Consider the following 26,236-nt stretch of genomic DNA (forward strand, 5'->3'; position numbering starts at 1 on the left):
ACATAACGCTGATGAAAGCTGTTCTCATTACTGCCTGGCATTTGATCATTTTTCTTCAATGTTTCACAACAATTATTTTAATTTGTACATAATTTTAAAATGTACATAACTTAATAATAATTACGTTTTGTATATTCCTATGTGTATGTACACATGAATTCCGGTGCCTACAAAGGTCAGGAGAGGTCATACCTTCCTGGAGCTGAGGTATGGTCCTTCAAGGATGTTGGAAATGGATGCTGGAAACTACCTTTAATCCTCAGCCAAAATAGAATGCACTCTGAACCACTGAGACATCTCCCCTGCCAGACTGTAGACTTTTAGAGTCCGTTAGCCATTGTAATGTTCATATTTTAAATTCCACTGTGTTTTCCCCTTGGTCAATGTCCTGGAGCTGATGCTTCTTTTTTTTCTTGTTTAGATTTTAGTTATACTTTTAATTATGTCTGTCTGTCTGTCTGTGGTATGCACATGATTGGCAGAGCCATTGACTCCTGCTGGGGCTGGAGTTAAAGGCAGTTGTGAGCTATCTGCCATGGGGGCTGGGAGCCATACTCACATAAACAGTAATGACTCTCACGTCTCTTTCCTCCTCCCTCTACGCCTTGAGTGCTGGTATTACATGTGAGGGTGAACATGCCCAGAGAGTCAAAGAACACAGAACAATTTACATGCTAGACAATCATTCTGCCACGTGAGCTATGTCGCCTGTCCCCATACTGTGGCTTTTTAAATTCACCAATGGCTTCTTTTCATGCTATAGCATTCTCATTGAACAGCTACCAGAGAAATCAAGAATATAGCTGGGAATGTCCTGCACAGCCAGGGGAGCCATAGCAGTGTCTAGGGACCACTAGTAAAAATCCCCAAATGTGCTCCCACCACATTTGTGAAGAGCTTCGAACAGGGCCGTCAGATACTGGGCAGATCTAACTGCTGGAGCAATCTCGAGTCCAGCCTCTGGCAAGGACATCCTGTTCCTGAGAGCAAGTCTCCTGCCAGCAAACCTACCTTAGATGCCCAGCAACAAGGGACTGGAGGCTGCTGTTGTACTGTCTGTGGTTGTGTGTGCAGAACAATGACCCAGACCCTGCAGAAGAATCACAAAACAGGAAAAAGGTTGGTCAGCGGATCAGACACATCCTTAAGATGAGTGATGAAGATAGAAAAAAAAGCTAATTTGGAAATATAGCATAGTGTGTGGAAATAGAAATGACAGGGAAAGAAGAACAGGGTTCCCCTTGCACAGAGATGTGAGTGTGTGTGTCCTGATGTGGGGCTGTGCCTCCCTAGGAGTATGGGGACAATGATGAAGGGATCCCAGACATATCTGAGAACTCGGATTCTGTGTTTGGATGTCTGTACAGCAGTGGTTCTCAGCCTTCCTAATGCTGTGACGTGACTCATAATACAGTCCCTCATGTGTGGTGATCCCAACCAGAAAATTATTTCTGTTGCTTCATCATCGCTGTAAAGTTCTTACAGGTAAGAATCACAATGGAAATAGTTTGGGGGATAGACGTTTGCTGAAGGGGTCAAGGCACAGGTTGAGAACCACTTTTCTAGGGTCAGAGAGATGTGGGACCTTCCTAGCCCCAGCAACTTTGGTTCCCTGAGCCAGGATGTCCTGGACCCATTTTCCAAACACAGACTGGGAATTTGTGTGAGGAGAAAACAGAGTGAGACGCTATGCTCTGAGCTGTGCTTCCCACTCTGTGAATTGAGAGCATCACACTGCTCATGTGCTAATTTGGGGGTCTTTAGTGATAATATCTGCTTTAAATACCAGTCACAAGTTCCTGCATATGTGACAGACTAATGTTGATATATGCGATTGGAATTACAGGCTGGCCTTGAACTCAGACATCCAACTGCCTCTGTCTTGTGAATGTTTGCTCCATGCCCAGCTGTCAAAAATACGCATTTCTAAAGGCAGTCTTCTTCTGGAGAAATAGGGACAAGCAGTTGCTGCAGAATTTAGAGACTGATTTCACTTTGACTCTGCCTAAAGCCTACTCACTTCCTTCATCTGTAAATCTGCCAAGAGCAGTGCATGCTGTAGAACAGCCATTTTCAAAACTACATTGAATTTTGGGTTCACTTTTTATGAGACAAATGTTAGATTCTTATTCTTTTGGAAATTATGCTACAGTTAGTTGTACTTAGAAAAGTTTACATCTGAAAATTATTCATCAGCTGACACGTTATCAAATTGATAAGTTTTACAATAAATAGTTTGGGTATTCAAACTATCCTGTGTCAATACATGTGGAATAACTGATGTCAGTAAATGGAAGCACTGTGTCTCCACGTGGTCAGACAAATCCAGAGATGTTAGAGCAACGTCTCCACAAGGAAAATGCACAACGCATACAGGTGCTATCTGCCTTCTCCCAGACAAGGCTGCACAGGGCAGCTCTCCTGCTGATCACTGCAGCATGGCTTCATCCCTCTTTCAATCCACTTCCATCCCTCCCCTGTCTTCTGAAACATCTCCACTGTCTCCACACACTACCTCATCTCGCCCTCCTCAGGCCTTTCTCTGTGCAGTGCCAAGTCACCTTCTACCAAAAGGAATTAAATCATGACAATTCCATAACTCACCTTCCACACTGATCATATAATCCAAATGTCATACAGAGCTGAGAATGACAAACATTTTCCTTTCTGTCCTTTCCCCAAGCAGTGTCCACGCTGTCTTCAAGGTTCTGGCAACTGGCCTTGTTCTCTGCTCTTAGATCCACTGTTCTCCATGGAAGCAAGCATGCCCACAACTTGGTTTGTGCACGGATTTTCTTCTTTTTGTCATTCAGGACTCAGATCACGTGCTAACTTCTGAAACCTTTAGGGGTAACATCACGTACGACAATCCCCATCACAACTATTTCCTGTCCCCTTAATGATCTTTAAAGTGCCAATAATACATTGAATTGCTCTGATTACTGATTTCTTCTGTTTACTGACAGTTTACCTATCTAACACGATATACAAGGACCCGTGCTAGTCTTCACAGTGCAGGAACAAGGTGTTCACAAAAGAGGCCAGTATGTGAATACCTGGATAAACATTACATATCTGAAGGAATTGATTTGTCTACTTGACATGCCATGTAACAGACTGGTATTTAAGGCAGTAACAAGAGAACATGGTATGGACTTAAGCAGTCTGTGACTCCATATCCTGGAAGACAGAATATCAAACCCACTAGCAATACGTTTTAACATGGACAGCCATCAGAAAGAAGTGGCTATGCCACACCCACTTCCTAGGGTTGGAATCAGTGTCTGTTGTGGACCCAGATATCTACCATTTTAATAAGCAGTCCCTGCATTTGTGATGCAGTAATGCATGGCCCATTCGGGAAATGGTCTGATTGGGATGGCTTCCATTTCAGTTCTGGTTATTTAAAGGGACCCATGCAGGGTTCAGTCATCTGGGGAGTCTATGACTGCCATTGTTCCACAGTGTGCTGCTCTTTGCTACTACCTGCTCAACAGGATGTGTTCTTACAAGGCATCACAGATCCGCTGCAGGTCACACGGATGGGAAGAGAAAAGGAAATGACTCACCTGGTGAGTCCCACATGATCTTGTCACTCTTGCTAGGTAACAGGCTGGCAAGACAACACCACACTTGGTTCTTCTCCAGGAGCTGGTTCTCCATGGAGAGTTCACAGTTTTCTCCCCTGTTCTACTAGAAGGCAGAGTAAGGGAAGAGAAAGCTCATGGAGAGGGGAGGAAGGCAGATGAGAATGCTCATGCACTCTACTGTACTGAATATAGGGATGGAGTAGCCTGTCTGTATCTAGTCAAGTCAAAGATGTGCAGTGACATCTTCCTCTTCTTTGTTCATCTCACAGACCCTTCCTATACACACCCATGTACACATCACACACACACACACACACACACACACACACACACATACACACACATACCAGTGGCACTTATGACTCTCACATACTGAAAACAGGGGCTCATGTCAGCTTCTTGTCTACCTTCTGCGTGTTCTCTCTGCCTTCCAGTTGTTCTTATCGTAGAAGAGACCTGACATTGACAGAAAGAGGAGACAAAGTGTCACTGACAACTAGCATTTGGTGATTACTGTCTTCTGGGGGTGGTCAGATAATCCGGAATTCTAGACAGATAACACATGAAGAGCAGGTCCACTTCAATGTGTGTGTGTCCTCCTACGGGCATGTTATGGGATAATTTAACCATCAAAATATATAATGATCACAAAGGAGTACTCCTTTAAAAAATGGGTGTTTCTGAGTAGACACAAACACATGAGTAAATACATTAATAATCAAAAGAAAAAAGTGAACTTTACTCAAGTTTACTATGCTTGTATACTAGTAACTGCACAGGGAAGTAGGTATCAGAGCAACCCTTAGCAGGTGTCATGGTAATAATCCATATGGCAAGAACTATCCATAAAACACCCCCTCTGTACACAGTCCACAGCAACACTGCTAAAATCTGCATTTCTGATGGGAAAACAAGAGGGGAAACACACGAGTACTAACCTTGTCCTTTTTGTGTTGGGAAAAATAACGTTAGATATTTTAAAAATAATTACCTAAGTATTCTTCATAATACAAACCTTTCTGGAGTTACACATACATACCTAATTCTTCACATGTACCTCTTCTTTCTCTACACCCATGATCTCAACACCTCCCTGATGGAGCTGGCTGGGAGGTGAAGGACTATCTCTATGATTCCAAAGATTCCATTTGGGCAAACATTTGACCTGTGGCTGCCTTAGAAATTTTCCCCCAAACTGGGTGTTGGACATTTGTTTCTTTTCTAATTCACTTGCAACTTCAAAGTACTGAATTTTAAACACAGCAAATATATGTTAGCATCAAAGACACTTTCATCAAAGAGAATGTAATTATTTTAACCTAAAAGATTCATCAATAACTCTGTCTAAATTTAACACAGACAGCTGACCACAGTGAAATAAATGTGTGGAAGCTGTAATTTAAAATGCCTGTCACTGGAGATAGCATCAGGAAATAGGAAATAATTAGGAAAACTCTGCCCACTTCTCTGTAGTACCTAGACACTGAATGGGACAAATCATTGCTGAGAGTAAAGATGTATAGATTCGTCGACTGTGGTGATATTTTGTTTCTTCCCTGACAATAAAGCTTGCCTGAGGATCAGTGTGTGCAGATAGTCACTAGTTAGCCATAGAGTATAGGCAGTGTTGGCACTCACCTTTCCCAACACTTAAGAAACAGAACTCTGAGTTCAAGGCCATGCTGGGCTACATTACATTGATCCAGTCTAAAAGAGAAACAGAGTCAGGCAGTGGAGACTCACATCTTTCATCAGTGCTTTGGTGTCACACACCTTCAATCCCAGCACTAGGGAGATGGAGAATGAAAAGGAAAGTGGCTGGGAAAAGAGAGGAATATAAGGTGGGAGGAGATAGGAGATCCAGGCATTCAGTCTGAGGTCTTGTAGAGACAGGATTCTCCATTTGGTCTGAGGATTTTGTGGAGGAAAGAACTACTGGCTGGCTGCTCCTTTCTGCTGATCTTATAGCTCCAAACACTTAATATCTGACTCCAGATATTATTACTAAGACCAATTAGAACTCACGCTACAATCACCTTCATGCAATGGAAGATACAGGTGTCTGTTCTCCCCAAACAGACCTATAGATCCAGTGCAATACCAACAGAACTCTAACAGACTTTTCATAAACTAATGGGCTTATTCTGAAACTCACAGTGAATATGAAAAACCCCAGCTTGAAAACACCTTCAAGAGCAACAAACTTGGAGGATGAACACCTGACTTCCAAACTCCTTATAAACCTAGAGAAATGTAGACAGCGTGCCTGATTGGAAATGACAATAAGACAGAAAAGAATATGAAGGGGACAGAAGAGTCACACACGTGTGAGGGGACACCTTTAGCAAAGACACAAAGACACTTCAGTGAAGCAGGCATATGCTCTTCACCGAGGTATTCTGGGACTACCTGTAGTGGTAGGGAGGTACAGCTCAGCACAGTGACCAGCAGCCTGAGGATCACCCTGTCCCTTTGATGACCTTGACCCTGGTAAAGATGAACCTACCATGCAGTAAAGAATTTCAGAAACAGCCAGGATGAAGCAAAGGTTGTGAGCTTATTAATCCTGTGGACAGAAGCTCACACAGAATAAGGATGGCTCCTGCATGACGGCCTGAGAGTGGACTAGAGAGAGACTTGAGATTAGGTGACATTGCAAAGGGTGTGTGAGGAGGGCAGGGAGGGAGGTACAGTGGGAGAGGGAGAAATGGGAGGATTTTTATGGCTCTAAAATGCTGAAAGAATGTAATTCAGAAAATTTCAAGATTAAATTACATTAAAGCCTATATTCAGGTTTTAAAATTAACTATAAGAACATATTTACTCTTTAAATGGGTTCTATTTTTCCATTATGAAAAAATATTCAATAGGTTATTAAAAAGTAAAAAATGAAAATAAAAAGCAATGTCTTTAACTGTGCTTATTCCTTTTAAAATTTCTTTCAGTAAATTAAATTGTAAGGTGATTATGTGAGTTAGGAGAGAGAATAGAGTGCTATCATCATTCATCTCAAGGCTACAAGTATTCTGCCCCTAAGTAAACATAATTACGTTTTTTATTTTCTGCTTTTGAATGCTTTTCCACGAGAAGTCTGTGCACCACATGAGTACCTAATGCCCACAGAGGGTACCAGACTTTCTGAGATCTCTCGGAACTGGAGTTACAGACAGTTGTGAACCATCGGGTAGGTGTTGGGTATCAACCCTGAAGCCTCCTGAAGACATCCAGTGATATTAAGGAATGAACCCTACCTTTAGACTCTAGTTAATTTGTTGTTATTTTTAAACATTATTTGGGATGTCTTTAGGAATAGTTGCATCATATCTGCAGGTCATTTTGGCTCTATCAGTTGGGTTGAGGTTTCCTGAATGTCACAAAAATGTAAAAATGATTACAGGGTGAGGGGCTGTGTATTCCCTCTCATATCCCCTTCAATGCCCTGTCTTTCTGTCTTATTTTGGGACAAGCAGACCTCCCCATGCACAAATATAAATATAGACAAACGTACATCGCAGGATACAAAAGTCAATCGAGAATGAACAAATGATCTACGCAGGACTAGAGAGATATCACAGAAGTGCCTTTTGCTATTGCGGAGGACCTGACTTCAGTTTCCAGCACCCATATGATGGGTGACAGATGCCTGTAATTCCAGATCCAGGGGAACTGACAGACTCTTCTGGTCTCATTGGGCATCTGCACTCAAACGTGCATACGGCACACACAGACATACAGGCAGACCCTCAGTAAATAGGGAAAATAAACCTAAAAGAAATCCATAATGCAACTCTAACATGAATCTTGTAGCAAAATACAATTGAAAGTTCAGGTTCATGAATTACAAACAAACTTCTTAAATACAGCAAACCCCCTTTCATTAAAGGAAGAACTGGATTGTTAAGAATTCCATAAAGTGAGAAAATGTCTATTCTTCCAAATATATGATAGAAACATATTTTTATTACCTGGGAAAATGAATGTGGGAAATTGTATATCAGATGACGGTCTTCTTGTATCCAGAATACAGACTGCTTCTAAAGGAGACACTAAGAAAATAGACAATTCAGGAAATAAAAGTTGTCCAGAAGGGTGAGTAGATGCTCCACTAAGAGAAACATACAGCATCAACATCCTTAACACTTAGGGAAGAGAGACAGGTGACTCTGAGGGGACTCTCGACACCCCCATAAAATACTCAGAAATAAAGACTTGTCATACGAAGACCGGGCAAGTTTGTGGAGGATGACTCTTCATACCCACTGCTGGTGGCCATGGAAAACAGGACAATAACTTGGAAAAATCATTTTCTGTTTCTTCATATGTTAATTGTCATCTGGCCATCACAACCCAAATATATAACCTGGAGAAAGAGGACATATTTTCTTTTAAAGACTTATTTATTTCAGTTCACAACAGCTTTATATACAAGACACTGAAATTGAAAACAACCTCAGCAACAGGCAACAGTTCACTCATCTGAACATACATACAGTATTTCTTTAATGATTTTGTATATTGAGACATATACTAGATGATGTGTGAAAAGGAGGACATATTTCACTAGCCACCGCACATTTAGTTATTGCCATAAATAGAGTGATGGACAGTATTGGCAACGTTAAGAAACAAAATGACCAGCCTGACCAAGATTATAAAAACTGCCTTTCAAGCCCGGAAACTAAGGCGTGTTTTAAAAGAGAAAGGAGGTATGCTAGAGAGGGTTTCCGGAAGCTACTCATACTCTCAGATATGACCGCATATCAGCAACATATAATTATTAATTCCGCATGATACTGGCATGTTGAACCACCTGCAAAGTAAAGTTGAAGTAAAATTGATGGAACTGAGTAGTTCAAAGTATCATTCATTGTTAGCTTACCTTGCTTCAAAGAGCATAAGGTTTGTTGTTATTATTGTTGTTGTTATTATTTTTATTGTTATTATTTTTCCTTTGGTTGAAAATAGATTGTTTTCTCATGCAAGAAATGTCCCAAGAATCCTATGAAAGCAGTAAACTCAACCTGGAATCCAATATGCTCAAAGGACCTGATGCAGACACTTGCAGAGACTCTGAATGTTGGCTCGGTGTCTCTGAATTCACATGGGCTTTGATGAAGCTGTTAGCAGGTGTGGGGATGTAGCTCAGAGGTAGAGCACATGTTTCGCATATATGAGGCCCCGGGTTCGAGTCCCGGCATCCCCGAAACATTATATTTGGCCTTTGATTTTATTTTTCAGGGCGTTTCTGTGCAAGGTGTCCCAGACTTTAAAGTCCCGTGATGAAGTCATATATGCATAGCTAATTATTGGATGAAATTGCTCATTTGTCACCGTGACGACATTTCCATAGACACCGCCATGGTCTGGTGAGTAGAACGTGGGCATGCTTCCAGGGATGTTTTGTTCACAGATCGAACAAAAAAGGAAAGCTCTGCTTTTGTAGTGGGACAGTTTCTCAGATAATGGGTATGCTTTCTTGGGTGAAAACAAGGGTGAAGAGTGCTTGCTCTGAGAAAAAGAAAGGGAGGGCTGGGCGGAGCCATTCCTGGTTACTATGGGGGGAGGCAGCATTGTGGTTGTCATAGAAACCGGGGTCATTATGGCGACCGGTTTCAAATGGAGACCAGAGATGTCCTGGAAAGGAGCATTCAGTTCCTGGTGTTTGGACTGAGTTGAGCTTATGGATTCCCGGAGGTGAGCACCAGATTCTTCCTGAAGTTGGGAGGCAGATGCAGGGATTCCAGTATCAAGTAGGACCACTCCTACCCTGGGGCTTGCAGCCTGTGTATTTCCAGAAGGAGAGAGACTTGGGACCATTCTGCCTCCTCCTGTGCTGTTGTGTACCAGGCTGTGCTGGAGCCATTGTCCAGGAGGGGAGTTGTGGGAGAGTGAGCAGGAGGGAGATGAGGCCAAATGAGCACTCTGTGATCCCGATTTCCTACTTGTGCATGAGATTGCTAGCCCATAGGATCAGTGAGATTTAAGAGGGAAGGCAGATAGCAGGGCTGTCTTCTTTCCAAGTTGCAGTCAGTCAGATCTCCCTTTGTTGTAATTTGGTGTTGGCATAAAATCAGACACATGGACCAATGAATTACCCTTTCTGAAACTTTGCTGGTAGGCCATGACCTCGTGATAATGCACAGATTAATGAAGATGGGTTAATTTAAAATGTAAGAGTTAGCCAATAAGAAGCTAGAGCTAATGGGCCAAGCAGTGATTTAAATAATACAGTTTCTGAGTGATAATTTCGGGGCTAAGCAGCTCACTCCTCCCAACAATTATGTGGTTGATACTTCTGATATTTCATCAGACAGAGGGCTGATATCCAAAAAATACAAAGAACTCAAGAAATTGGTCATCAAAAGAACAAATAATCCACTAAAAATGGGGTACAGACCTAAACAGAGAACTGTCAACAGATGATCCTAAAATGACTGAAAGACATTTAAGGAAATGTTCAACATCTTTAGTCATCAGAGAAATGCAAATCAAAACAATTCTGAGATTACATCTTACACCTGTAAGTATGGCCAAGATCAAAAACACTGATGACAACTTATGCTGTAGAAGATGTGGGGTAAAATGAACACTCCTCCATTGCTGGAGGGATGCGAACCAGTATAGCTGCTTTGGAAATCCATATGGCGATTTCTCAGAAAATTAGGAAACAGCGTACCACAAGACCCAGCAATATCTCTTTGGGGAATATACCCAAAGGATGCTCAATCATTCCTCCAGACATGTGCTCAACTATGTTCATAGAAGCATTATTTGTCATAGTCAGAACGTGGACACAGCCTAGATGTACCTCAGTTGAAGAATGGATAAAGAAAATGTGGTACAAAATAATGATATCTTGAATTTTGTAGGAAAAAGGATGGATCTAGAAAAACCATATTGAGGTCACCCAGACTCAGAGAGAAAAATATAATATGTATTCCCTTATAAGTGGCTTTTAGACATAAATCAAAGGACCCTAAGAGAAATATACATAAATCTACACAGGAAGGTGAAAGAGACAAGATCTCCTGAATAAAATGGGAGTGTGGGGGTCATGGGAGAGGGTAGAAGAGGAGAGAGGAGGCAGAGACAGGAGCAAAGAAAATGCATAGCTCAATAAATACAATAAAAAGAGAGTGTTGCTACAATGGTGAATTATTATCATATTTATGTAAGAAATATTCTTGTACGTTTGTATTTCATTTATCATATATAATGAGTAATGTTTATTATTTTATTTTGCATTCTATTTTCTCCATGTGCTAAGTGCTGAGATTGTAGGCATGAACCACCAGTCTTGGCTAAGAGGATTTGGGTGGTGGGTTCTATTGTTTTTTAAATTGATCAATTTGCTTTTTAAATATCATTTGACATTCCATCCTCAGTTCTCCCTCCCATCTCTGCTCACATTCCCTTTGCCTCCCCACCCCAGCCCACATCTCTTCTACTCCTCCCTAGGGGTAAGGGCACATTAATTTGGGGCAGGACCAAGTCCCTCCTTCCTGCATTAAAGATAGCATCACATCTCAACTCAGAGAATGGGCACCAACAAACAAGGCTGAGCACCAAGGATAGATCCTGATCCCACTGATGGGGTTCCCCTCAGATAGTCCAAACTACACAACTATCTCTCCACGTACAGAAGGCCCATCTGAGTCCACCAATTACTGGAGAAGCCTCTGTAATGATAGTTGGGGTAGTCACCAATCCGGTAATAGGGGAAGGCCAGTGTATGGCCCTGGTCTGCCCTTGTTCCTTGGGGTGCATCTGGAGGACAGTCTCTGGTCAGCTGACAAAGCATCCTGTTTGTTTCTGTGCTCTCCCTGCCCCACCTGGTGATTAGCTGCAGGTCATTGTCTCCATTGTTAATATGGTAATTTCCCACCCACCTGGGCAGAGATCCTTGTACAGCAGTTAGGTAGATAAGGACTCCCCCAAATCTGTATAAACTGGCATTCGGCTGATCTTGTTCCTAATGACCCTAGTTTCTTTTTGTGTTCTTTCAATCTCCAGTCCTTTGCCTGACTCGCAGATGGTACAGTGGCACGCGAACTGTACCGAGGGTGTAACACAAAATCGGGTGTTACAGGCCTGTTCAGGAACCCTCTCCACTACTGCTAGGAATCTTAGCTGGGATCATCCTTGTGGATTCTTGGGAATTTCCCTAGCACCAGGTTTCTCCTTAAAACCATAGTAACTGTCTCTATCAAGTTCCCTCTTTCATTACTTTCCCACTCCATTTTCTATGACCATCCTGTTCCCTCATGTTCTCCTTCCCCATTGCCTCTCCTTCACCACCTCCTCACCCCCAGTTTACCCAGGCGATCTCATCTAATTCCCCTTCCAAGGGCGATCCATGCATCCTTCCTTGGGTCTTCCTTGTTACCTAGCTTCTCTGGAGCTCTGGATTGCAGCCTGGTAACCCTTTGCTTTACATCTAATATCCACTTAGAAGTGAGTACATACCGTGTTTGTCTCTCTGTGTCTGGGTTACCTCACTCAGAAATTATTTTCTAGTTCCATCCATTAACCTGTAATTTTCATGATGTCTTTTTTCTAAAATAAGAAAAATACTCTTTTATATAAGTGTACAGCATTGTCTTTATCCCTTATTCTATTGTGAGACATCTAGGTTGTTTCTAATTTGAGGCTATTGGGAATAGAGCGGCAATGAACATGAAATAGCTAGTGTCCTTCTGGTAGGTTGAAGTGTGCTTGGGATACATGCCCCAAGTACTATATATGGAATATGAGATAGTTTGAGTCCCATCTGTAGTACAAATATTGAAGAGATCATGAAACAAGGAACCTATCTAAACACAATAAAAACAATTTACAGCAAGCCAACAGCCAGCATCAAATTACACGGAGAGAAGATCAAAGTGATTCCACTAAAATTAGGAAGAAGACAAGGATGTCCACTCTCTCCGTATCTTTTCAATATAGTGTTTGTTGACCTAGCTAGAACAATAAGACAACAAAGGAGATCAAGGGATGCAAATTGGAAAGGAAGAAATGTCAAACTTTCATTATTTGCAGATGATATGATAGTACATATAAGTGATCACAAAAACTCTACCAGAGAACTCCTACAGCTGACAAACACCTTCAGTAATGTGGCAGGATACAAGATCAACTCAAAACAATCAGTAGCTGTCCTATATACAAGTGATAAAGGGGTCAAGAAAGAAATCAGAGAAATATCAATTTTGCAAAAGCCAAAAATATAAATTCTCTTGGGGTAACTATAACTAAACAACTGAAGCACCTGTATGACAAGAACTTTAAGTCTCTAAAGAAAGAAACTGAAGAAGATATCAGAAAATGGAAAGATCTCTCACGCTCATGGATGCTCTTGGATAGGTAGGACCAACATAATATGAATGGCAATCTTACCAAAAACATTCTAGAGATTCAAAGAAATGCCCATCAAAATCCAAACACAATTGCTCACAGACTTATAGAACAATATTCAACTTCATATAAAAAACAAAAAAAAACCCTCAGAATAATTAATACATCCTTGTACAATAAAAGAACTTCCAGAGGCATCACCATCCCTGACTTAAAACTTCAACATAGAGCTATAGTAATAAAAAACAATTTGGTATTGGCATAAAATCAGACACATGGACCAATGGAATCAAATAAAGACCCTGGCATTAATTCACACACCAGTGAACACCTGATTTTTGACAAGGAAGTCAAAATATACAATGGAAAATGGAAGTATCTTTAACAAATGGTGCTGGATAACTGCTGTCAACATGTAAAAGATTACAAATAGATCTAAATCTTCAGTCATACACAAAACTCAAGTCCCAATGGATTAATGACCTCAACATAAATCCAGTTGCTCTGAACCTGATAGAGGACAAACTGGGAAGTATCCTTGAACACATTGGCACAGGAGACCGCTTCATAAATATAACAGGAGTAGGACAGACACTGAGAACAACAATAAATGAGACCTCCTGAAACTGAAAAGCTCCTGTAAGGCAAAGGACACACTCAATAAGACTAAATGACATCCTACAGAATGGGGAAAAGATCTTCACCAATCCCACATCTGACACTGGACTGAACCCCAAAATATATAAAGAACTGAAAAAACGAGGCTCAAAATACCAAACAATCCAATTTAAAAATGGGGTATAGAGCTAAACAGATAATTCTCAACAGGACAATCTCAAATTGCCAATTGACATTTAAGGCATTGCTGAACATCCTTAATCAACAAGGAAACATAAATTAAAATGACTCTAGGATACCATCTTACACCTGTCAGAATGACTAAGATAAAAATTATGAGGACAACATATGTTGAAAAGGATGTGGAGTTAGGAGAACACTCCCCCACTGCTGGTGGGAGTGGAAACGTGTACAGCCACTTTGGAAATCAGTATGGTGGTTTCTCAGAAGATTGGGAATCAGTCTACCTCAAGACCCAATTGTTGTTAAATAATAAAATCCTGGCTTGGCTGTAATGTAAAAGCGGAGGCGGTTACGCGAGGAAAAGACACAGACACGCGGCGGTCCCACGTGGGTGCACTTTAATGGGGGGAGGGGCAACAGGCAGGTACAGGTGTGTGAAACACTAGGAGAACAAGGGGGGAAGGGAAAAGAGGGGGAACTCGTAAAGACCTTCGCTTTTAACGGGGAATGCAAAGGCTTCTGGGAAATGTCCGTATCCAGGAGAATGCTGGGAACTGTAGTTCGGCAAAGGAACAACATTACACCCTTTTGGTTTGATTAAAAAAGAAAAAAATTGGGGGACCTTGAAGGGTAGGGAGTAGGGGCGTAGTCCGGTCTCTCATAACTGCTTCCTGCTGGCTTTGGGTGTTGAGGGGTCCAGGGAATGTCCCATTGGCATTTGAAGTCGCTGATTGATGGTGCTTGAGATCGCTGGTGTTTGACGTAGCTGCTGGTTGTTTGAAATCGCTGGTGTCTGACGTAGCTGATGGTGTTTGAGATCGCTGCTGTTTGAGATCGCTGATTGAAGAAATCGGCTGTCATCTGAGGTAGCTGGTTGAAGAAATCTGTCTGGCTCTCCTGAGTAGCTGGGTCATCATTAAGACGCTGGAAGGCAAAGTTGCATTAGTAAAAGGAAAAAGATTAAAAAAGTAAAAAGGAGGTTAAAAAATTTGGGGGAGATACTTATCCTTATTGGTCCGCTTGTGCTTGATTTGTTTGGATAGGTTGGGCTGGCATCCTGGAGCTTAAAGAAACTGTCTTAAAAGAAATAGATTCTAACCATACATTTCTTAACATTTCAGGGCCCACTGCTGCAGTCAGTGGCTGGCCTGTTATGTTAAAGAGTTTGTAAAGGAGAATCTGCTTACCACTTGACTCCGTGTTTAGTGAGGGTACCTGCAAACGACAGCTAGATTATTTATGGATTTAACACAGCGACGGATGGGGACCAGTGTTCTCTTCCTGTGGTAGGGGGACTGGATCAGGTGTCCTTTGGAACTTAAGAGAACAGGCTCCAGTTTGAGTTACCGTATATGAAGGATTATCTTGAGCTGTGGAGATAAACGGTTTAAGATGTGACAGGTGAATCCAATGAGGAATCCCTTCAAGCTTGGCGGCTGTAGGAGTTAAAAGAATTACTCTGAAAAAGCCGCAAAAGAGCAGAGCTGGAGAGCGGAGAGCGGCCTGCGGAGAGGATCGCGTTGCACCTGCGATCCCGGGAACACGCGTACCCAGACTCTCCGCCCCTGTCCCCCCCTGCTCGCGATGGTGTGACCCAACAGGGAAAGGCGAGCAGGGTCCACTGCGGGAGGGGGGGGGGGCCGGCGGCTTGCAAGCCGCAGCCGAGCAGGACCGGGCTTCTCCGGGAGCAACGCGCCCAGAGGCGACAAGGGGAAAAGGTGCAGGCGAGTAAACCTTGGGAGGAGGAGGAATGTGTGAGCCAATCGCTATTGCTCGACTGGGCGGAGCGAGAGCGAGTGGCCCCTCCAGGAGCAGTGGGGGGGGGAGTTTGAGGTTTTAGAAGCTGCCCGAGTGGGGAGGATGGAGGGATTGGCTTTGAGTGCCCAGAGCCCATGGCTGAAGCGGAGGTCACTTGCAAAAAGGCACCCAAAGAGTACTGCGAACACGGCAGGCCAAAAACACAGGCGTCCGAGTGTTTTCGGGGCGTGCTAAAGCTTAATTGGCCCGAACCCAACAACCGTACGGGGGAGAAAGAAACCCCGGTTGGGAGGAGACAATTAAGCTGTTTAGGGCGTGTGGCCTGGAAGCACCGCAACGTAGCGGGCCGGAGACAGGAAAGTTTAGAAAAAAAGGAGAAGGCCGGAAGCACCGAACTCCCGGTTGCGGGTGACGCAGGCCTAGGCCAAGGGCAAGAAGCAAGAGAGGGGTGGGAAAGGAGGTTGGCGACCCAGTCCGGGACACAGCAGAGAAAGCTGGCCGGACAGTCTCTGAGCGCCCCGGGGGAAGGGAAGCCAAGTTAGGTTAACTCACGGTTGAGGATGAGGCCGTGGCAAACAGGCGGAGTTGAGCGCAGTAATCGGTCAAGATGAGTCAAACGGCACCAAATTTGTTGTTAAATAATAAAATCCTGGCTTAGCTGTAATGTAAAAGCGGAGGCGGTTACGCGAGGAAAAGACACAGACACGCGGCGGTCCCACGTGGGTGCACTTTAATGGGGGGAGGGGCAACAGGCAGGTACAGGTGTGTGAAACACTAGGAGAACAAGGGGGGAAGGGAAAAGAGGGGGAACTCGTAAAGACCTTCGCTTTTAACGGGGAATGCAAAGGCTTCTGGGAAATGTCCGTATCCAGGAGAATGCTGGGAACTGTAGTTCGGCAAAGGAACAACACCAATTATAACACTTTGGGCATTTTTTGTTTGTTTGTGTTGTTGTTCGGTTTTCTAATGTTGCTTGACTGCTTAGTCAATGATTTGGAGAAAAATCTTGCAGTTTTCTGCCATAGGTGGATGGCCCATCTTAGACATTCCTCTGAAAAGAGTTACCTTATATTCCACAGTCCTACTGTATATCCCTAGCTATGTCTTCATGGTAGATCCTAACCTCACTGATATAATACAAAAATTACTGAGAGGAGATAGTCTATTTCCAAAAGTGAGTTCTGCCAATTGTCTGAGTCCCCACCTAGGTCATCTTAGCTCTGCTTCTCAGTTGGTAGCCTTCTAAGGAAGGACTTTTGCTTTGAGTGAAAGCGAGGTGAGAAGGGAGCCCTTTCCTGTGTGCAGGGACAGTTGTTCAGCAAGGTTGTGTTAGAAGCATGACATCACAATAGTTATCCTGATACTTTTCTTATTTTCGCCCTGTGTTTAAAAGACACATTTTTCTTTAAATATATTCTGATTAGAGTTTCCTCTTGCTTTAACCTCCCCAATTTCTCCCCTCCTCCCATGACATCCAGATCCACCTCCTTTCTGATTCTTATCAGAAAACAATGGGCTCCTAAGAGATAAAAAATAACAAAATTAATTAGAATAAGATAAAATACAACTATCACATAGAAGTGTCCTTTTGGTAGGGTAAAGTGTCCTTGGAGTATATAGCGAAAGGGCTTTATTTGGAATTTGAGGTAGATTGATTACCATCTGGAGTACAGGTCCCTCTAAATCAACTCACAGAAACTCAAAGAGACCAAAGCAGCGAGCATGAGGCAGGCATGGATCTGCACCAGGTCTTCAATGTGTATATTATCTCTTTCAGTATTTTAGGAGAACTTTTATTTGTATTTTTGTGGGGCTGTTGAGTGTGTGAACATGTGGGTCTCTGATTCTTGGGTCTTCTTGTGGGCTCTTTTACTCCTGTTCATTTGGCTCATCCAATTTCTATTTGATAATTGTGATTTCAAGGCTTATTCTAATTTATTTTGTTGTGCTTTGCTGTTATCTCTTAGAAGCCCATTACTATCTACTGAGAGACAGAAAGAGAATGGATCCTGATAGAAGGGAAGGTGGGGCAGAACTGGGAGGAGTAGACTGAAGGGAAATTATAATCAGGATAGATTATGGGGAAAATCTATTATCAATAAAAATGGAAGGAAGATTCCCGAATGATGGATAACACAAAAGGGTCATGGCTCACAGAGATACACTGACTCATATTTTGTTACTTCTAGGTCATTTGTTTATCAGCACTTATCCACCAACATCTCAAACCTAGACCACAATCAGCACTGAGATGTTACTGCTTCTTCTGTTGCCCTCATTTACCTTTTGATTCCATCCTTCCATCCCTCTCTTTTTGCTTTTGTCTTCATTTAATTTTGGAAGCTCTCAGTCTCCCACACTAACTCACCTGTTTGCCATTACTCCTTGTCTGTATCTTGAAGTTATATATTAAAATCCTGTTTTAATATCATTCTTTGTAGTATTCCAATAATTGCTGAGGTTAAGCAATGTCTTATGCGGACTCAGTCTTCTATAGTCTGGCATCTTCTCAGGTACTATTTATTAATTTTTTTTCCAGTTGAAGAGTGAGAGGAGTGAGAATATGAACAAAGAGGTCAAGACCATGATGGGGACACCCACTGAAACAGCTTACTTGAACTGTAAGCTCACCAACTCTGGCCAGACAGGGAAGGAACCAGCATGGGACCAAGCTGGACCCTCTGAATGTGGGTGACAGTTTATGGCTGGGGCAGACTGCAGGGCCACTGGCAGTGACACCAGGATTTATCCCTGCTGCTGGTGCTGACTTTTTGGAAACCATTCTCTTTAGATGGATTCTTTGCTAAGCCTGGATATAGTGGGGAGGGCCTTGGTCCTTCCTCTGGGCAATGTGCCTTACCCTCTCTGAGAAATATGAAGGTGGGGTGTGGGGTAAGTGGAGGGAATGGGCAGAGGAGAGGGAATAGAAACTTGGATTGGTATGTAAATGAAAAAAGATAGATTGTTTTCTTGTAAAAAATACTCACTTTTCTCACTATCTGAACATACATACAATATTTATTTAATGATTTTGTATATTGAGACATATACTAGATGATGTGTGAAAAGGAGGACATATTTCAGTAGCCACCGCACATTTAGTTATTGCCATAAATAGAGTGATGGACAGTATTGGCAACGTTAAGAAACAAAATGACCAGCCTGACCAAGATTATAAAAACTGCCTTTCAAGCCTGGAAACTATTGTGTGTTTTAAAAGATCAAGGAGGTATGCTAGAGAAGGATTAAGGAAGCTACTCATACTCTCAGATTTGACTGCATATCAGCAACATATAATTATTAATTCTGCATGATACTGGCATGTTGAAAAACCTTTAAGGTAAGGTTGAAGTCAAATTGATGGAACTGAGTTATTCAAAGTATGATTCACTGTTAGCTTACCTTGCTTCAAAGAATATATGGTTTGTTGTTATTATTGTTGTTGTTCTTATTTTTTCTTTGATTGAAAATAGATTGTTTTCTCATGCAAGAAATGTCCCAAGAATCCTATGAAAGCAGTAAACTCAACCTGGAATCCAATATGCTCAAAGGACCTGATGCAGACCCTTGCAGAGATTCTGAATGTTGGCTCGGTGTCTCTGAATTCACATGGGCTTTGATGAAGCTGTTAGCAGGTGTGGGGATGTAGCTCAGAGGTAGAGTACATGTTTCGCATATATGAGGCCCCGGGTTCGATTCCCAGCATCCCCGAAACATTATATTTGGCCTTTGATTTTATTTTTCAGGGTGTTTCAGTGAAAGGTGTCCCAGACGTTAAAGTCCCGTGATGAAGTCATATATGCATAGCTAATTATTGGATGAAATTGCTCATTTGTCACCGTGACGACATTTCCATAGACACCGCCATGGTCTGGTGAGTAGAACGTGGGCATGCTTCCAGGGATGTTTTGTTCACAGATCGAACAAAAAAGGAAAGCTCTGCTTTCGTAGTGGGACAGTTTCTCAGATAATGGGTATGCTTTCTTGGGTGAAAACAAGGGTGAAGAGTGCTTGCTCTGAGAGAAAGAAAGGGAGGGCTGGGCGGAGCCATTCCTGGTTACTATGGGGGGAGGCAGCATTGTGGTTGTCATAGAAACCGGGGTCATTATGGCGACCGGTTTCAAATGGAGACCAGAGATGTCCTGGAAAGGAACATTCAGTTCCTGGTGTTTGGACTGAGTTGAGCTTATGGATTCACGGAGGTGAGCACCAGATTCTTCCTGAAGTTGGGAGGCAGATGCAGGGATTCCAGACACAAGTAGGACCACCCCTACCCTGGGGCTTGCAGCCTGTGTATCTCCAGAAGGAGAGAGACTTGGGACCATTCTGCCTCCTCCTGTGCTGTTGTGTACCAGGCTGTGCTGGAGCCATTGTCCAGGAGGCGAGTTGTGGGAGAGTGAGCAGGAGGGAGATGAGGCCAAATGAGCACTCTGTGATCCCGACTTCCTACTTGTGCATGAGATTGCTCTCCCATAGGATCAGTGAGATTTAAGAGGGAAGGCAGATAGCAGGGCTGTCTTCTTTCCAAGTTGCAGTCAGTCAGATCTCCCTTTGTTGTAATTTGGTGTTGGCATAAAATCAGACACATGGACCAATGAATTACCCTTTCTGAAACTTTGCTGGTAGGCCATGACCTCGTGATAATGCACAGATTAATGACGATTCGTTAAATTAAGATGTCAGAGTTAGCCAATAAGAAGCTAGAGCTAATGGGCCAAGCAGTGATTTAAATAATACAGTTTCTGAGTGATAATTTCGGGGCTAAGCAGCTCACTCCTCCCAACAATTATGTGGTTGATACTTCTGATATTTCATCAGACAGAGGGCTGATATCCAAAATATACAAAGAACTCAAGAAATTGGTCATCAAAAGAACAAATAATCCACTAAAAATGGGGTACAGACCTAAACAGAGAACTGTCAACAGATGATCCTAAAATGACTGAAAGACATTTAAGGAAATGTTCAACATCTTTAGTCATCAGAGAAATGCAAATCAAAACAACTCTGAGATTACATCTTACACCTGTAAGAATGGCTAAAATCAAAAACACTGATGACAACTTATGCTGGAGAGGATGTGGGGTAAAATGAACACTCCTCCATTGCTGGAGGGAGTGCAAGCTGGTATAGCTGCTTTGGAAATCCATATGGCGATTTCTCAGAAAATTAGGAAACAGCCTACCACAAGACCCAGCAATATCTCTTTGGGGAATATACCAAAAGGATGCTCAATCATTCCTCAAGGACATGTGCTCAACTATGTTCATAGGAGCATTATTTGTCATAGTCAGAACGTGGAAACAACCTAGATGCACCTCAATTGAAATATGGATAAAGAAAATGTGGCACACAATAATGACATAATTTTGTAAGAAACAAAATGAGCAGCCTGACCAAGATTATAAAAACTGCCTTTCAAGCCCGGAAACTAAGGAGTGTTTTAAAAGAGAAACGAACTATGCTAGAGAAGGATTAAGGAAGCTACTCATACTCTCAGATATGACTGCATATCAGCAACATATAATTATTAATTCCGCATGATAGTGGCATGTTGAACCACCTGCAAAGTAAAGTTGAAGAAAATTTGATGGGACGGAGTAATTCAAATTATCATTCATTGTTAGCTTACCTTGCTTCAAAGAGCATAAGGTTTGTTGTTATTATTGTTGTTGTTATTATTTTTATTGTTATTATTTTTCCTTTGGTTGAAAATAGATTGTTTTCTCATGCAAGAAATGTCCCAAGAATCCTATGAAAGCAGTAAACTCAACCTGGAATCCAATATGCTCAAAGGACCTGATGCAGACCCTTGCAGTCTCTGAATGTTGGCTAAGTGTCTCTGCATTCACATGGGCTTTGATGAAGCTGTTAGCAGATGTGGGGATGTAGCTCAGAGGTAGAGCGCATGTTTTGCATATATGAGGCCCCGGGTTCGAGCCCCGGCATCTCCAAAACAATACTTTTAACCTTTGACTGTTCTTTTTAAGATGTTTCTGTACAAGGTGTCCCAGACTTTAAAGTCCCGTGATGAGGTCATATATGCATAGCTAATTATTGGATGAAATTGTTCGTTCGTCACTGTGACGACATTTCCATAGACACCGCCAAGGTCTGGTGAGTAGAACGTGGGCATGCTTCCAGGGATGTTTTGTTCACAGATCGAACAAAAAAGGAAAGCTCTGCTTTCGTAGTGGGACAGTTTCTCAGATAATGGGTATGCTTTCTTGGGTGAAAACGAGGGTGAAGACTTCTTGCTCTGAGAGAAAGAAAGAGAGGGCTGGGCGGAGCCATTCCTGGTTACTAAGGGGGAGGCAGCATTGCGGTTGTCATAGAAACCGGGGTCATTATGGCGACCATTTTCAAATGGCGACCGGACGATGTCCTGAAAGCAGCATTTAGTTCCTGGTGTTTGGACTGAGTTGAGCTTATGGATTCCCGGAGGTAAGCACCAGATTCTTCCTGAAGTTGGGAGGCAGATGCAGGGATTCCAGATCCAAGTAGGACCACTCCTATCTCGGGGTTTGCAGCCTGTGTATCTCCGGAAGGAGAGAGACTTGGGACCATTCTGCCTCCTCCTGTGCTGTTCTGTACCGGGCTGTGCTGGAGCCATTGTCCAGGAGGGGAGTTGTGGGAGAGCAAGCAGGAGGGAAATGAGGCCAAATGAGCACTCTGTGATCCCGACTTCCCACTCTGTGCATGAGAATGCTCGTCCATAGGACCGGTGAGATTTAAGAGGGAACGCCTAAGTACTAGTCCATAACTACCCTACATGTCTCAGATGAGTGCTAAATTACCCACTTGGTTAAGGATTTTCTTTTTAGTAATCTGCGGTTTTGTTTGGATTTGAGACAGCATTTCACTGTGTCCTACCCTGGCTCAGAACTCTCAGTGATTCTCCTGCCTTGGCTGCCTCGTGGAGGGGTTGCAGGTGCGGGACACTTTGTGCTTGGCACCAGTCTGGCATTTTGATTTCCATTTCCGTGGGCCTGCCCTGCCAGGTGGCCCTGATCTCTCCTCAGAATCCCTGCGACGCTGCCTATGGCCTTAATGTCTCTAATGAATCTCTATACAGGGGGCGATCCTATCAATGCCCCCTTGAAAAGTACACCTGAAATCTTTCACGGGTCTCAATGACTACTTTCTGACTGACATATGAGGTTTTTTGTAGAATTCATAGAAATGCTTTATCAGATATATGTATGTCTAACTTTTCTCCTAGCCTCAGACTTATCATCTCAATTCTCATTCATGTCTTTGGAAGAGCAGGAGATTTTAAACTGTAGGATCCCACCTTCTCTAGTTCTTCAATTACGGTTTTATTCGGTGTCTTGTCTGCGAAATCTTTGCCTGGCACCCAGTGACAGGGATTTTCTTCTTGTGTTCTGTTTGGCATTTATTGGCTGATTTTTATGTTTTAACATCTGTAATCTATTTTGAATGGTCTACACTTATGATATGATGTAGGTCTTAGTTTATATTTGTGGGTTTGGACATACACTTGCCTCCGCATTGCTTCCTGAAAGGCCATCTTTATGCATCAAATTGCCTTGTTTATTTGTGAAACATCAGTTCTCCAATAATCCAGTCATGGTATATATGCCAGTAATCCCAGTGCCTGGGAGGCTGCAGCAGGAGTATGGACAGTTCTTCTCAGCACACACTACACGCACTACACACAAGCTTGATGTCAGCATCGGATACAGGATAAATGTTGACTCGATATAGGCAGTGGTCTGTAAATGTGTGGATGTGAGCATGGACTGTTGGTTTTAGATTTTTCTTGCCAACTTTGATTCAATAGCATGCTGGTCCAATTACTGTAGGTTCAAACAGAGGTCTCCTATCAGGCAATGCTGTTCTCTAACATTTGTCTGTTTCTAAGGCTTTTACACAAGCCATGTATTTAATCTACAATGTTTAGAGTTGTCAACTCAATTTTTAAAAAGAATAAGTGCTATTTTATTATTACTGCATTGAATCTGTAGCTCAGTTTTGAATCAACAGACATCTTACTAATAATGATTTGTATGAGCCGTGAACATAGTTGTCTTTCATTAAGACAGGTTGTCTCCAATTCAGCAATGTTTGGAAATCTATCAGCCTATCAGCACTATGGATGCATGTGTCAGGATCATTCACAAGTATTTCCACTTTTGGATTCAACTATAACTGCTATTTTTTTTTCTTTTTTGGTTTTTCGAGACAGGGTTTCTCTGTGGTTTTGGAGCCTGTCCTGGAACTAGCTCTTGTAGACCAGGCTGGTCTCGAACTCACAGCGATCCGCCTGCCTCTGCCTCCCAAGTGCTGGGATTAAAGGCGTGCGCCACCACTGCCCGGCAACTGCTATTATTTTTAAAACACAATTCCTACAATTTTTTTGTGATCAAATTATTAAATCTTCTGTAAACCTTCAGGAACCAAGTGTCAATGAAACTTACTAAGGATATTTTTTGTTGAAAGCATGAAGAAAACGTTATTTGATGTGTAATGCAGTTTGTCTCTATTTTCTTATCGGCTCTTACAGGTTATTATTGACAGTCTGAAATTAATGAGAGAAATGTGCAAGAGAGAAGTCCATGACCATCGTCACAGGAATCTTATTCAAACCACATATGTTAGTAGCTCTCACCATCCCATGTGTGGTCAGAGAGGAATCTGTTGTAACGTGGTTGTACCCCTTGAGCTCTCAGTAAACATCAGGGAGCTAGGAGAGTGAGAATGAGAGGTGTGTGTGTGGGGGGGGTGTGGGTGTGTGTGTGTGTGTACAGGAATTCCTTGGCAGAGGCTGGTCTGCAAAGACTGGTTGATTGACTCTTAGACCTGCAGTGATATGGAGATGGTGGAAGTCGCAGTCCCAGGGCCTAATTACAATTTCCTTCGTGTTCTCTTGAGCTCATGAGTAGCCACTCATTGGGCCCCCTGTGTTGGACTTACCTAACACCTTGTCAGTAACAGATGACGTTGGACCTCAAATTTAAAATATCAGAATATGTCTCCTTAACAAAGCTTTAAGTTTCTACCAGTCAAAGGACTGTGTGTCATCACATAGTAGCTAGTGCCTGTAGCTGAGGTTTCTCTGCTTTACCATAATAGTCTACTTAATATTATCACCAATGTACTTAAATAGAGTCTATAGTTTCTTCATTCTGTTATTATAGAAACTTCATGAAACTGTTTCCATATTGTAACATGCAATTTGTACTAACATAAACCTGTCTCTCTCATGTTTACTCACAGATATTTGACTCCAGAGTGAACTCTCTTCTTCCTTTGAGGTGAGAGCTGTGTGTTTACATTGACATTTGTTAGTGTGTGTTGTGTATATGCTCATGCTTGTGCAGATATGTCCCTGGATATATATATGTGTGAAAGTTAGTTAATCACTCACTGCTGTGATAGGTTGTGTTATAATTCTCCTGGTCCTCTTCAATGATGACCTGGTGTGTAGTATACTGCTTACATATCTCTGTAGATCTTTACTCATGTGCTGACTTATATCAGTATGGCTCAACACCCATTTTCACAAACTGTTTTCCTCTCTATTGCCGTTCTCTATTTCCATGCTCCATTTTCCCCAGTATTGGCCAGAGGAATCCATTTAAGATGGCATCAATGTTCATCTGGTGTATCTGGAGAATGTCTTGGGTCTAAGCATTGTACTATCTGAGCCCTGTGTGGAAAGGAAGTAATGAGGCCCACCTCAAAGAATCATTTTCAGGGCCTGAATTGAGAGAAAACAAATCCTGTGTATTTATGTGGTTGGCGGATTTCCCTTGCCCCCTTTGTGCTGCCAATGGAAGGCTGTGGCATGAAAGTAGGGGCCTGAGTGCACACAGAGAGGGGGAGTTCTTGCCACGGGAATGGGAAATGCACAAGCTCACATTCCCAGTATGTGTCTGCAGTCACAGTTATCACTGTGTGTGCCCAGGGTGGTGAGATGACCTGGGAGGATGAAAAACATCATTGTGTACCTTCCATTGATGTCGTCTGCGCAGACAAGGCACCATCATTCCATCCCCTGGGATTTATGTGCTTTCTCATCCTGGTTTCCTCTATTTCATGAGTTTTCTTTTCCCTTATGTTATCTTCTAGTGTAAAGCAAAGGGTTTAATCTCTGCAACCCAGAAGCAGGAGTTCATGGGGAAGAACCCAGTGTGCTGTGATGTCCACCAGACAGGAAGTGTGAACTGGACATTGGGACATTAAGGGTGAGTTAGTTCCCTATCCCCATCCTTAACCATTCAATATGATAACAGTACCTCATCTTCTGTTCATTAGCAGCTCTTTGAGGTTAAATGTGATCCCATGTGCCTAAATGCCTTGTCATCTCAGTTGGGTGGAAGGATCAAGTCTCTGTGAAGTGAGTATGTTACATCAGCTATCCCAGATCTCCCTGGTCGGTGTTAGTGCTACGCAGATATCGTGACATCTCAAACTCTGGTGCCCTCTGTGAGAGTAGGTACTCACTCATGTGGTTCACAGACTTCCCTGTGGACAAACAGTAAACAAATAAAAATTAATTAATTAATTGTGCTTACTTAGGACAAGAATACTTGTAAAATCACATATTAACCTTACAATTTAATTTACTAAAAGAAATTTTAAAAGCGATAAGAACATTTCAAAAAATTATTTTTTATTTTTGACTTTTTAATAACGTATTGTATATTTTTCCTAATGGGAAAACAGAACCCATTTAAAGACTCAAAGTATTCTTACATGTAATTTTA

General features: G+C 42.4%; 1 long non-coding RNA gene and 3 other non-coding genes across 4 annotated transcripts; all 4 read left to right on the top strand.

The window, feature by feature from the left end:
* The first annotated feature begins 8,721 nt into the window (after nucleotides 1-8,721).
* Trnaa-cgc (transfer RNA alanine (anticodon CGC)) lies at nucleotides 8,722-8,793 on the top strand. Its single transcript has one exon. It is a non-coding gene; the product is annotated as a tRNA-Ala (tRNA).
* Nucleotides 8,794-9,218: 425 nt separating this feature from the next.
* On the top strand, nucleotides 9,219-25,725 carry LOC142840228 (uncharacterized). Its single transcript, XR_012908920.1, has 3 exons — nucleotides 9,219-9,284; nucleotides 24,744-24,781; nucleotides 25,599-25,725. It is a non-coding gene; the product is annotated as an uncharacterized LOC142840228 (long non-coding RNA).
* Nucleotides 19,143-19,214, top strand: Trnaa-cgc (transfer RNA alanine (anticodon CGC)). The gene has a single exon. It is a non-coding gene; the product is annotated as a tRNA-Ala (tRNA).
* On the top strand, nucleotides 21,386-21,457 carry Trnaa-ugc (transfer RNA alanine (anticodon UGC)). Its single transcript has one exon. It is a non-coding gene; the product is annotated as a tRNA-Ala (tRNA).
* Nucleotides 25,726-26,236: the final 511 nt, after the last annotated feature.

This window comes from Microtus pennsylvanicus, chromosome X (assembly GCF_037038515.1).
Source record: "Microtus pennsylvanicus isolate mMicPen1 chromosome X, mMicPen1.hap1, whole genome shotgun sequence".
In the NCBI taxonomy this organism is placed as follows: Eukaryota; Metazoa; Chordata; class Mammalia; order Rodentia; family Cricetidae; genus Microtus; species Microtus pennsylvanicus.